Consider the following 10309-nt stretch of genomic DNA (forward strand, 5'->3'; position numbering starts at 1 on the left):
GGTGATCTGGCTGGTGGGCTGGAAATAGGATTTTTCCTTGTTGATGGTAAATCCCAGAGAAGTAGTGTGTGTTTGGACAAAGTTGAGGTCTTGCAGGAGCTTTTCCTTGCTGTCTGCCTGGATGAGACAGTCATCCAAATAGGGGTAAATTTGAATGTTTATCTGCCTGCAAAAGGCAATAACAGGGGCCAGGCATTTGGAAAAAATCCTAGGAGCAGTAGATAAGTCAAAGGGCAGAGTACTGAAAGTGCTGCGAGCCTGCCCTCAAGCGAAGGAACCTTCTGCAGGGCTCCCTTTCAGGGATAAGGAGGTAGGCATCCTTTAGGTCCAGGGTGACTAGCCAGGCATTTGAGGTCAGCATGGGCAGGGTTTTTTGGAACATAAGCATTTTTAATTTTGGCACTTGCAGGGAAAGGTTTAGTGTGGATAGATCCAGAATAGGGCGACAAGTGCCCTCTTTCCTGGGTACCAGGAACAATCTTGAATAAAACCTTTTTCCGGCTAGTCCCTGGTGTACAGGTTCCACTGCTCCTTGAGGACAGGTTTCCGAATTTGGCTGAGGACCTCTGCCCGCTGATTTGTTGGTATGTCTGGGTACTCTGTTAAGACTGGACTCTCTTTGAAGGAGAATCTGTATCCTTGGAAAATGATTTTTAGGACCCACTGATCCTTTGTGATGGATTGCCAGTTGTCTTTGAAAAGGGGCAGCCTTCTTCTTAACCTTTGGGAGGCAGAGGGGGAGGAAGAGTCATTGTGAGTCCTTAGGGTAGGAAGTGGACTTAGAACACCCTGCTCTGGTGGTTGTAGAGATTCATTGTCTTGGTCTTTGCTGCCATTGTTGTTGCTGCCTGGGGGGGGGGGGGGTCTGTCCCTGCACCCTTTCCTTTTTACAGGCCTGGATTGAGAAGGAAAGGACCAGTGTTTGGTGGGAAAGTTCCTGCAGAATCTGGGAGGTTGTACCTGGTGGAAATCTTTTACTGTATGCATTGATTTGGCCTTATCCTCCATTTTCTTGAGCACCTCCTCAGCCTTAGATCCAAACAGGCGAGCTTATCTGGGGGGGGGGGGGGGGGGGGCATCTAGGAGTTTGGATTTAATATAATCCGGTAGATGTTGCTCTTTCAGCTATGCATGTCTCCTAATCACTAACCCCGCAACAGCAGCCCTGCTACAGGCTTCTAGGACATCGTATCCACAGTGGAGGGAATGCTTTGCCACTTTAGTGCTGGAGTGCAAGAGTTCCCCTAGCTCTCTAAAAGCTGAACTGTCTGGCAAGGAGGAAAGTTTATTTTAACAGTTCCAGGATATGTTGCTGATATTTTAACATATGGAACTGGCAGTAAAGAGCTCTAATAGCTAAGGTAGCAGAGCCGTATACTGTTTTACCTTACCTGACTAGGGCTCTGCTATCCTTGTCAGATGGAATACGGATTTTAGAGCAATTGGCCTTAGCCCCTTTGGGTCCCTGATTTTTGAAAAAGTATTTGTGGGTGTCTGGCATCATGTAGTACCTGCCTGGCTTTCTAGGTGCAGAAGGCAGGGCATCAGGTGTGAGGTTAGACTCCATGAAAACATCCTCCACTACATCCAAAATGGGTGGAATGGCTAAGGGTTTGTGCTGGGAAAGGTCCAGAAATGCTCTTAGCCTCTTTTTAGACTGGGGTAATCCTGAGCTTCCCAATGGAAGTATTCCCTAAGGGTGTGTAATGTCTATCCAAAAGATAGGTCCTCGAGGGGGATGCAGATGGGATTGATTCCTCTGCATCAGAATCCTCAAAAGTAGTAAGGGGCGGCTGTTCAATGTCTGAATCCAAAAAGTCAGATTCTTCAGTGTCAGGTTCTGAGAGAACCTCTGAGAAAAGGTTACTTTTTCTTTTGGCTTGGGTAGTCTGGTTACCTCTGATAAGGGTGATAAGATCCTTAGCCATCTTAAGAAGCTGTTGTGACTGAGAAGGTTCAGCTTGAGGAAGATGGCAACTAGGAATTGTTTTTGTGGTAGTGGTCTTGCTTTTAGGCCTCAGTGCTTCAATGGGCATGGGTGTGGCTGTGGCTGACGGTGTGGCTGTCGGTCTTTGTCTGGCGTCAGTTATTCGAAAAGCCTCCTCAGAAGCCGGTGCCTGCAGAGCAGCTCTTGACCCAACCACTGGGCTGCCAAGCAAAAACTTGGCAGATGTAGTTTGATCCGGCAGCATACTGGACTCCAAATGGTTCTCAGTTGAGGCCTGCGGAGGGATCTTGTCGGGCATCAAGGGTTGCAAAGGCATCTCACTGAATTCCACTGCACTGGTGGCTGACTTCAGGAAAGAGTCGCCTGAAGGCCTAACTTTTTGTGGTCTGTCCGGGATATCCACTACTGTAAGCTGACCGACGGCTGCCATTTCATACTGTGAAGGACTGTCTTTGAAATATCTAGTTAAAAATTCTGCTCTACGGCAGATGGTCCTAGTGTTAAAGACAGTGCAGAACTGACATCCGGGGACATCATGGTCTGGGCCTAAACAGGTTACACATAGGTTATGAAGTCTCGGTGTGATATTTGTTTTCCGCAGCGGAGATAAATATTTACTTTTTCAGACAGTTAGTGCAAGAAAAAGATCCCCAACGGGGTACTTAGTGTTAGTCATTTTCTACTTCACTCTGGCAGCAGCTGAACGGCACACACGTGGACTGCTTCTGCTTCGGGCTCTACATCAAAAAAGACTGATATAATGGCATCGGCTTGCCTGCTTTATACCACTGAGGACCTGACATCAGTCCCTGGTGACCTGCAGCCGATGCGGGACACTCTGGTATTCGGGTCTGCCGAGGGCTACCCAGCAGGGATAACTCACAAGTGATGACTGCAACAGTGAAACACAAAGAAGATCCATCGGATCCGAAAAAGATGGTATCTTTGGATCAGACACTTCCACTTTAGGCGCTCTTGGATCAGATGGCTCTGAAGCTACAGGACAGACAGGAGTCGTCACAATCAGGTGCGAAGACGGTTTAAGGCTCACTGATCCAATGGGAGACGGACAGTAAAATCTCCATCTGGATCTCTGCTCTAAAGAACTTTCTCATCATCCTGTCCACATCTGCCTCAGAATGACTTGGGGAAGAGCTTGTCGAGGATGACACGACTTTCTAGGAGTCTCCTGTAAAAAGGGAGATCTGACCCTAGGAGACACTGGCTCTGGAGAGAATCGGGGACTCTGGATACAAGGAGATTTAGACACTAGCTGTCAGATCAGACACTTTTTTAACTTTAGTAGGTGGTTCCAAGATTGGAGTGGACCTTGGAGACCGTGCAGGACAGGGTTTCCTACCTTCCCTGGGCTCTGAAGATTTCTGCTTTTTAGAGGGGGTTTGAACCCCTTAAGTAAAAGTTGTACAAGATGAAGTAGGGAAAAGGCCCTTAAGGACCAACTTACTGCATCTGTTACTGATGCCCTTTGAATTAAAACCAGCATACTTCACAAGGCACTTCTAAATGGGAAGGGCCTAAACAATAAATGCACTCCCTGTGTGCATCAGAATTGGGTATCTTATGACCACAGGAAAAGCACTTTTTAAATCCAGTAGACTTATCAACCATACCAACTTTAATACAATACACAACAAACTAGATACTAAAAGCTATAAAATAGCCTGTTTATAGATGTAGAAAGAAGGATGTACCACCAATGGTAACAACAAGCTACCTTAGAAATAAGGTAAAGAATGGACAATACCAACTATGGTAAAAGAAATATCTTTAAAATGTAGAATAAAAGGTTAGAAAAACTACTGAAAGGTGTAAAGAGAAGGGTTCTGAAGAAGCGATACAGAAATATCAAAGAGAAATTCTATTTTTCTACTCACAAAAACCTAATAAATGTAACCCAAAGCTCGAGAGAACACTAACGCCTGTTCACTTGCCCAGCAATCAAGGAATCTCAATCCTCATCACTAACACCAGTGAGGGGCGTCCATATAAATACACACACAGTAAAGTACAATTTCCCTTAAGAGTTCACAGAGATCACAGTCAGTCTGGGGCTGGTTTCTCCCTTTCTCTCCAGGTCCCCAATAAGAATCTCCACTGTCACAGCTATAGGGTCCAGATCTCAGCCTAGTGGGCAAGCTAAAAGCTCTAGCACCCTCTCTGTCCAACCAGTGCTTTGTATCCCTGCCCAAGTAGCTGACATAAACACACACTGAGTTAAGAGTTTATACAACCACACAGACACTCCTTGGGAAGGCTGGCACAGGTTCTCCAACTGTGCCCCTTTTATCCAGACTATACTGTAGAAATCGCTGCCACCACCCAGATAATATTTATCAGGTACCCAAAGGCCCTTAAAAGGGTGTCCAGTTATTACTCTGCAATATTGTTATCCAAATGGCAACTGCAACCTAAAAGACAAGACTTATTTGGAGTGACTTGGTACAGTATCACTATATACATGCAATGTACTCTTAGAACTTAAATTATCTCTACACAAAACACCACAGTTGAAAGGTTTAAAAATATATAATAATAAATAATAAAAATAAAAGACAATACTTCTTACTACACAGTGCTAGTCAAGAGTTCAGAGATCACAGAAAATTACTTAAAATAATACCGTAGCAAATGTTCTGACATCATAGAAAAACAAACTAGTCTAATCTTCCTATTTCCTAGCTATATCTAAGAGAAAACACAATTCTAAAATCTTACTTGCATCCAGACACAGGCATAGATCTGGTGAGCTGGATGTTCTCAAGGCAAATGCTCTCCTGCTCACATTCTTTCTGTCCTTAAATTGATAACACAGTAGCACTGATTCATTTCAGATTACATCATTTTTTTCTGGTTCCCAGGCTAACAGATTCTCAGAGGTATAGCCCTTGATCTTGCAGCTGGTCAGAAAGCCAGAACAATAAAATAATTTATACATGCAAATTCTATATGAGCCGTGGTGTTGCAGCGGTAGCGTTGTTGCCTCACATCAAGAGGTTCTCTCGTTTGATTCTTGGCTGGAGCGCCTTCTGTGTGGAGTCTGCATGTCCTCCCCGAGTTCGAGTGGCATTCGAAAGACTGCGTGCCTTCATTGAAGGTTGGGCGTCGAGCTGGCACCTCAGCACCCATTAAAAAAAAATCTACTGCCAATCATTAGCAGACCAGACTTCTGCTGTGGCAACCCCTAACCGGGAAAAGCCGAAAGAAAAACAACATACATACAAATTCTAGCCATTAACTCTGGCCTCAAAATAATAGAATTCCTTCATCCATAAACATCGGCTCCGAATTTTGACATCAAAGACAGTCTTAAAATGCTTGACTTAGCTTTCTTACGGCAGATTGCAATGTTGCTACATTTTTGCAGTTCAATGCCATCTTTTCACATTAAAATAACAAGCCTGTGGCTTACATTAATATTTACAAATGTTAGAATTATCTACAAAATTCTATCTGGCTAGGCTGGCAGCCTTTACCTATCTTCACAAACACACTCACGACTGAATTGTTAAGTGCAAATGAGATCTGAAGTAATGCAACAGTGAGGAGGCATTAGGAGTAAGGGGAAGCACTCAAGTTGAATTCAAGAATCTAAAAGAAACCAGCTAATTCTGATCTGAGGTTGGATCCAAAACCCATTCATTAAGGAACGAATGAAAATGACAAGATCATATAATACATCACAGCGTTTCAAGTTAAAATACTCAAAGAAACATGTCACATAATTCACAATTTTTAAGATCATGTACTCAGTCACACAGAAGATAGTTGTGGTACCAAAGTAACAGGTTCAAAATCTGATACTCAGAACATGCAATGGACACGAGACACACTAAAAGCTTAGTTTTAAAATTTCTTCCGTTTCCCTCATTTCAAATGGCCAATGAAAGGTGATTTCAAAATGTTGGTACTACCTCACTAGGGGCTTTTGTCCACTATTGCTACGTTAAAGTTATGTTGTTCTATTGGAACCACTACCCATTTTTGTGCTTTTAGGGATTAACAATCTAGCAAAATTCAATAAATAAATAAAGAAGTTATGTTCTTACCATAATGTTCCATCTGTGTTGTTGATCTTCATTCATTCATTACTGATGGGCATCAGTTCCGCCCTCAGAACTGAGACAGCAGTTATAACAAGCTTGTGCCAGCCAAAAAACTCTCAAGCTAGGCTTACCCATAGTGCTCCCTTCTCTATCACCTCAGATCAAGTTTGCCCGTAAGAAAAAAGGGAGAAAGCGGAGACTTTATCTGAGCAAATTCCCTATCATAAGGTAGGACCAAATCTGAACCTGCAGGAGTCTTTTGGACGGGGGTGGCGGGTGGGATGTAATGAATGAATGAAGAACAACACAGATGGAACGTTACAGTAAGAATATAACTTATTTATCTGATGTTGTTGTTCTTCATTCATTCATTACTGATGGGACAGCGTCCCTAGCTACTTTATTTCCTGGGAGGATCTATGGAAGCAAATTCCTGAAGACCACTGAACCAAAGGATGCTCTCCCCATGAGCACCACTGAACCAAAGGTTGCTCTCCTCCTGGAGACCAAATCCAATGTGTAATGAGTGATAAAGGTATGAGGGGTAGCCCATCTTGCTGCTGCACAAATGTCATCCATGGAAGCTCTTGCATGGAAGGCAACAGATCGCCACTGATCTGGTTGAAAGTGCTTTGACCTTAGTTGGTAGAAGAACTTAATTTTGTTGACAGAAAAAGCAAATGCAGTCTCTCAACCATTTAGATACAGTCACTTTGGAAACAGATTTTTCCCAATTTTGGTCCCAAGGAGGATACACATAGCTGGTCATATTTTCATAGTGATTTAGTCTTGTCCAAGTAGAATTGCAGTTGTCTATGCACATCAAGTACATGCATGGAATATTCTCTTTTGTTAGAAAAATTTGGAAAGAAGACTGGCAGATCAATTGTTTGATTATTAGTCAAATCCGAAATAACTTTTATGCACAAGGCCTGTAGTTCAGGTATTCACCTTGCTGAGGTAATAGCTACCAAGAATAAAGTTTTCCAGGATAGATATTTTATATTGCAGGTGGCAGCAGGTTTGAAAGGATGAGCCAAGGACTGTAGAACTAGTGTAAAATTCCAAGGTTCGATTGGCTCTTTGAAGGGTGGTCTAATGTGCATGACACCTTTCAAAAAGGTTTTACAGAGATGGTGAGAAATCAAGGATGAATCCTGGAAGCTATTGTGGAAGTTAGAGACAGCTGCCAGGTGTACTTGAATAGCTGAAGCTGCCGCTTCAGAATGGAGGAGATTCGATAAATAGACTACTGCAGAAGTAAGCGAAGCTAAAAAGGGGTCGATTCCCTTCTCTCAAAACCAAATTATGAATCTTTTCCACTTGTTGAGATAAAGTTTCCTGGTAGATGGTTTATGTGAAGCCAGAAGAATGTTACGTACAGGGGAGGCTACATTATTTTGCCTGGCAATTACTGGAAGTGGAGAAACCAAGCTGTCAACTTGAGACTCGATATGTTTGAATGCATCAACCCTTGCGGGTGCGACAGCAACTCCGGAGTTGGATCCAGAATCCATGGTTGGTGTACTAGCTGAGGCCAAAGGAAGGGAAACCAAACTTGTCAGGGCCAGTAGGGTGCAATGAGGATTACTTTGCTTCACTACCGAAGAGCTTTCTTTAGAAATTGCAGGATCAGAGGAAGGGGAGGGAAAGCAAAAAGAAGTCCCGTGGGCCAACTGTGTACTCCAACGTCCCTCAGGGACTCCCCTGCAGGGGAATTAGGGCAAAGTAGCTGCTGCATTTGTGGTTTGCGAGGGATGTGAACAGATCTCTGCAAGGCTGGCCCCAGAGACTGAAGATCTTCACCGCTATGACAGGGTTGAGGGACCACTTTTGAGGTCGGAGAATGCATCTGCTCAGTTTGCCTGCAATTACTTTCGAATCCCCAGGAATGTGTGTTGCTATCAAAAAGTGGTTGGAAGATATTGCCCACTGCCAAATTCTCATGGCTTCCTGACACAATGGGTAGGGCTTGGTTCCCACCTTGTTTGTTGATATACCAGACTACAGACATGTTGTCCGGACTGGATAGCAATTGCCCCTGATGGGATGACTGGAATGCTTGCAATGCTACAAGCACTGCCCTCAGTTCTAGAACACTGATATGCAGGTTGGCCTCCACAGGGGACCAAGTGCCTTGGACCGTCTTTCCCTGGAAGTGCCTCCCCACCATCCCATCAGGGAAGTGCCCATGGTCACTATAGCCTTGGGTTGAAAGGAGGAGAAAGGATGACTCCATATGTCTTTTCCCTGGCTTCATCCATCAAAATAAGTCTCATTTGCATTGATTTGTTATGCGGATCTGAAAGAACATAGGATGAGTCAAAGAGGACCACTGTGTTACTAAAAGCCCCTGTAGAAGCCTCATGTGTAGTCTTGCTAGGGGAACTACAGTAATCGATGCTGCACTGAAACTAGTAGCTGAAGGACTACCCGAGCTGAAACCTTGTCCTGAAAGAGCATCACCCAGAGTTGAGACCTTAGTCTTTCTAACCTGTGAAGTGGAAGGGAGACTAGGCAAGACAGTGTCAAAAGTCACCCCTATGAATTCCAGATTTTGAGTAAGAGTCAACTTGCATTTTTCTTTTACTGAGATCCCTAAGGATTTCACTAGCTTTAGGGTGTACTGTAAGGCTGTAACCAGTAGACGCTTGGCAGGGGCAGTAAGGAGCCAATCATCTAAATATAGAAACACCTGGAATACTTGCAGTCTCAAGTGAGCTGTTACCACTGCCATGAATTTGGTGAACACTCTAGGGGCTGTACACAGACCAAACGGCAGCGCTCAGAATTGGTAGTGATTGGCTCCCAGCCAGAAGCAGGGGAATCTTCTGAAGTGTTTGTCCATTTTTATGAGGTAATATGTATCCTGAAGATATATCAAGCACATCTCATAGTCTTTCTCTAGAAATGGGAGGATAGACTGAACCGTGGCCATCCCAAATTTTGGCTGACAATTTGTTTAGGATGCGGAGGTCCAAGATTGGCCTCCAGTCTCCTGTCTTTTTTGGCACTAAAAAGAACCCCGAGTAAAATATGAACTCTATATGGTTTGGTTGGACTGTTTGGATGACTCTTTAAAAGCAGCTTTTGTATTTCTTGAATGGTTGCTTCCCATTCACTGGGTGGGATGTTGGGAATATACTTTAATGGCCTCGGGTAAAGATTGAAAGAAATGTGATAACCTCTGGTAATTATCGTCTGCACCCAAGAATCTGTGGTTATGGATTGCCAGGCAAGGTGGTGTAGAGAAAGCCACACCCCAACTGCTTCTAGAGGTAAGCAATTGAGCCGCTCCTCGGGAGTGGTGATAGGGCTGACAAGAGAAAGAATCTCTGGATCCCTGATTACGTGGACTTCCTCTGCCTCAGACAAGTTTCCCCCTCTGGGGAGTAAACTTACCATGTGTGTCACAAAAAGAACCCTGGGATTTCTTGTACCACATCTTTCCGCTCCTCTGATTCCTAGAGTAGGATCATTGGAGGGTGGAAAAATGAACAGCCACGGCAGACAGGGTCTTTCTGCCTTTTTTCACACCTGGCTAATGTGTCTTTTACCTTTGGGCCAAAAAGAGAAGAGGCTTCCATGGGAACATTGAGAAAGGAAGACTTAAAAGGGTCCACAAAATCACATAGGTGCATCCAGGCGTGATGTCTCATGACAACACCTGTACCCAACTGATCTAGCCACCTCTCCAGTTTTATGAGAAATTAACCGCATGGACAAATTAGATATTGACTCCAGGGTGGCAAGCTGTGAGGCAACTTTGCCGCATACCTCATCAGAAACTGCTCCTGCTAGGGATCCCAAGAGTTCTGAGATTAGGTCTCTCTGGAAACGGGTAAAATGTGCCAAGTAATTAAAGGACCAAATGGCAAAGGTCAATGAAGAATATACCCGCCTCCCTAACCTGTCCATCGCCCGAGACTTCCTGTTTGGAGGATGGACAGTAGGGCTCTCCTCAGTGAGCTCTCTTCTAGTCGCTGCCGCCATCACCACAGCATCTACTGGTAAAGCTTTGGACCAGTGTGGGTTGCCCTCTGGTGGACAGATAATTTTGTCTGGTTTCCAGGGGGATAGGTCCAATGGTGTCAGGATTCCTCCAAGCACGCTGCACAATGAGCTGAACTAGGTCATGGTGGGCTTCCAGTCTCCCCACTGCCTTAAAATTTCCAGTATGTCTCCAAAGGAGACATCGTCAGGAGGCAATTCTGGGGACCTTTCCCCTTCATCGTAGTCTGCATCTTTGCCAATGTTTTTTCAGGATTCTCTGGGGCAAAGCACGGGCTGCCCCAAT

At 44.4% G+C, this 10309-nt stretch overlaps 1 protein-coding gene across 1 annotated transcript in view; it reads right to left on the reverse strand.

The window, feature by feature from the left end:
- Positions 1 to 10309, reverse strand: part of DDX46 (DEAD-box helicase 46) — a gene marked incomplete in the record, with an annotated part of 2009097 nt that overhangs the window by 1124150 nt on the left and 874638 nt on the right.

This window comes from Protopterus annectens, chromosome 4.part0, assembly GCF_019279795.1.
Source record: "Protopterus annectens isolate FY-2018-M chromosome 4.part0, PAN1.0, whole genome shotgun sequence".
Classification (NCBI taxonomy): domain Eukaryota; kingdom Metazoa; phylum Chordata; order Ceratodontiformes; family Protopteridae; genus Protopterus; species Protopterus annectens.